This window comes from Photinus pyralis, unplaced genomic scaffold, assembly GCF_008802855.1.
Source record: "Photinus pyralis isolate 1611_PpyrPB1 unplaced genomic scaffold, Ppyr1.3 Ppyr1.4_LG3a, whole genome shotgun sequence".
In the NCBI taxonomy this organism is placed as follows: domain Eukaryota; kingdom Metazoa; phylum Arthropoda; class Insecta; order Coleoptera; family Lampyridae; genus Photinus; species Photinus pyralis.
The window spans coordinates 20259593-20263324 of record NW_022170509.1 but is presented as its reverse complement, the minus strand read 5'-3'; the positions used below and the strand labels follow the sequence as shown (position 1 = coordinate 20263324).

At 34.0% G+C, this 3732-nt stretch overlaps 1 long non-coding RNA gene across 1 annotated transcript; it reads right to left on the bottom strand.

Annotated features, from left to right (window-relative positions):
* Window positions 1-409: 409 nt before the first annotated feature.
* Window positions 410-2513, bottom strand: LOC116165308. Its single transcript, XR_004144127.1, has 3 exons — window positions 2399-2513; window positions 1970-2049; window positions 410-491 (listed from the first exon to the last, which is right to left on the bottom strand). It is a non-coding gene; the product is annotated as an uncharacterized LOC116165308 (long non-coding RNA).
* Window positions 2514-3732: the final 1219 nt, after the last annotated feature.

The following is a 3732-nucleotide window of genomic DNA, read 5'->3' as shown; positions in this document are numbered from 1 at the left end:
AACTTTTGATTTTACCTGTGATACTTCTAAACATTTGTTTAGATAAGTGACTGTGATATTTTTGACGATGTGTAAGTACTCCATGTATGTTAGCCTGAATATATATTATTATTATTATTATTATAAATAAAAAAACGAAGAAAAAATGGCAAAATGTTGTTTCTTTCACTTTTGACTAGGTACGTTTTATAGATATTGCATAATTAAATCAACAAATTTACAAAACGAGTAACTCCTAGAGCGTTCTCATTTTTTTTACAAATGGTGGAACCCTAAGGTCACCATTTCCAAAAATTGTCCCGATGATTCTTGCAAATCGACGGATTTTTTTAGTTAACGCTTAGTGAAGACCCTTCACTCAACGTTTATACACATACATACAAACAACAAATGAATAACAGTTTTCTTACCAATAGTACTCCCATCAAAAAAGATAAACAGGTAAAGGCGAATCATTTTTCTGCAGTCGAAGCAAATTGAAATGGGTCATACTGAAACAATATGGTTTGGTTAAGAATCTGCCATTTGGAAAATTAAAGAATATTATAAGCTAGGTATATATTGTATGTGCGTATGGTTTAAATTTTTCCATCCCAAAATTCACCCTGCTAATGTGATGTAATAGACTAATAATTAGCTTTTGCATTAGACTTTTGAACACCCTAGTTCACTAATCAAATGGTTAGCTCTGAGGTGCAGTGTATAACTGCCTTTTTTTGAGCCCCGAAAAAAAATTGTCTCAGATCGACCCGGAAAAAACATTTTTCTTATAGAATGTGGCCTGTAGAATCCATAATTTCAAACAGTTCCAAGATTGGGCTACTAGTTCAAAAGTTACAGCCCTTTGAATTTTTTTTTCGAAATTGGTTTCTAGTCTATAACTTTTGATTGAGAAGTCTAATCGAAAAAGTACGAATTGTTTTGGATTCTACGCACCAAAATTAATTAGAAAAAGTGTTTTCCCGAGAAATTTTGGTGTAGTCGATTTTTGGTAAAAAAGGAAGGTTATACACTGCCTTTTTTTGAGCCCCAAAAAAAAATTGTCTCAGATCGACCCGGAAAAAAAATTTTCTTATAGAATGTGGCCTGTAGAATCCATAATTTCAAACAGTTCCAAGAGTGGGCTACTAGTTCAAAAGTTACAGCCCTTTGAATTTTCTTTCGAAATTGGTTTCTAGTCTATAACTTTTGTTTGAGAAGTCTAATCGAAAAAGTACGAATTGTTTTGGATTCTACGCACCAAAATTAATAAGAAAAAGTGTTTTCCCGAGAAATTTTGGTGTAGTCGAATTTTGGTAAAAAAGGAAGGTTATACACAGGGGCGGACTGGGTACTTAAGGGCCATTAAGCCATTAAAGTATTAGTGTAGTAATGAAGGTGCCGGGGGGGTAGCTCTGAGGTGCACCACAAAAACATTTTAAAGTACTCCTTTCTCGAAAATCAATTACCATACAGTTTTTTTTTAAATTGCAGCTGATAATTAAAAGTAACAAAATATACAATTCACACGAGGTGCGTCGCCTATCATTGTATTTCAGCACTTTCATGCTACGACAAAAAATGATAAATTCATTGTAAAACACTTCAATTAAAACAGAATTTTTTAACAACCTTATATCAACCCCAATTAGAGAAACGTGTTAATAATTTATTAATAGTGCAAGAAACTAAATACAGCACATACTTATAAATTTCCAACGGGCCATTATGATCTACAGGTCAGGTGGCAATAATTAAATCAACAAATTTACAAAACGATGCTTGGTCTTTCAAACTGAGTGACTTCTAGAGCGTTCTGAATTTTTTTTACAAATGGTGGAATCCTAAGGTCACCATTTCCAAAAATTGTCCCGATGATTCTTGCAAATCGACGGACTGTAGAATTTTTTTAGTTAACGCTTAGTGAAGATCCTTCACTCAACGTTTATACACATACATACAAACAACAAATGAATAAAAGTTTTCTTACCAATAGTACTCCCATCAAAAATGATAAACGGGTAAGGCGAATCATTTTTCTCCAGTCGAAGCAAATTGAAATTGGTCATACTGAAACAATATGGTTTGGTTAAGATCTGCGATTTGGAAATATTATAAGCTAGGCATATATTGTATGTGCGTACGGTCTCAATTTTCCCATCCCAAAATTCACCCTGCCAATGTGGTGTAATAAATGAATATTTAACTTTTGCATTAGACTTTTGAACACCCTAGTTCACTAATCAAATGGTTACAATTCTAATACATTAAAAAAAGAATGAGTTCGAATCTCAAAAAGGGCACAACTTTAATGCACAAGCATTTTTGAATATATAAAGCGACATTGCGGGCGTTGGCTGCCAACTACACGGGTAAACCCGTATTTTTATAAATTAACTAAAAACAAAAACTTCCATACCTTCCTATTCTGTTTTCACATCGCATTCATTGATACTATCGCCAATCACACCACCAACCCCCTACATTTAAAGAGAGTTTAAACACCACAATCACGATATACAGATCACACGGTCACGAAGCAACTAAATTCGATTATTATAAGTAATGCCTTATCAGTTAAAACTAACAGGTTTCTTTTACTTGAACTTGCATAAAAGTACGTTTCAACGACGTGTTTGGCCGTTAAAACCAATGACGCACGTTTCGTATCAGAATCAGGCCACATTTTGCGTAACTCGAAATTCATTTTTACTTTTACATATACCTACCCGACAAACTAGAGAAACGCTATAACCAAATCCAACTGGTATAGAGTGGTTTACCCCCTTGATTAAAAATACGAGGATGGTTTTTGAGAGAAATCGGTTTTTTTACTACTACTAGTAGGGTCGTGGAATTCTTTTAGGGTTCCAAAGTTGCATCCCCTGGTGCATACTAAAGGCCGTTTGTAGATGCCAGCCATGCTAGCTCTATTGTCACGTTCTATTTTCCTTAAAAAAAACTGATTCTGATTTTCCATGCCCTGTTTTGCCACGGACAATAAAAAAGGTATATAAAACTCATTCGGCCTGGCCCAGGTCGCCAAATGTAATTGAAGAATATGAATCTTTCAGAATCTCGTCTCTCCCTTTCTTGGTAATTATATCCAAAAGTTCATTTGGAATGTTATTAATTATTATTTTCAACATTTTGAGATAAAACACTCGAAAACTTCCCCTAAAAACTTCTCGAATCGATATGATTTAAATATTTACTGAGAAGGAATTGACCATACAAAACTAAATGAAGGATCCTTCTCATAGTATGTCTTAAGGATCCTATTTTTACACAAACAACTTCTTAATTATTTCGACACCACGGTTGTAGAAAAGTCGGTTTGCAAATTTTTCAGACATAGAAGATGGCCGATAGTCAATTGATGATAGGGTGAAAATTCGCGTCCATATTGATTCACGATTAAATAGAAAACAAGGGCGATTTTAAATGCATCTAAAATCCCTGTTAACAAACTCATTATATGCACAAATTGTACTTTTCTTTCAATAACTACAAGGTTGTTAATGTCCTTATTCAAAGGGGAGGTTGCATTGGCTTCGTTGATTTAGCACCACCTTTCCGTTTGAAGAAAGATTGCGCTAGAATCTCTATAGATAGCGCCACTTTGAATTCAACTAGCGCCATTATAGATAAACAAGCGTGTTCCACAAATTCTTTAAAAAGCGACCGAAATAATCAACACTTTTTATTTATCAACAATTTTTTTTGTAAAACGATCGATTGCAATGGCCAAGA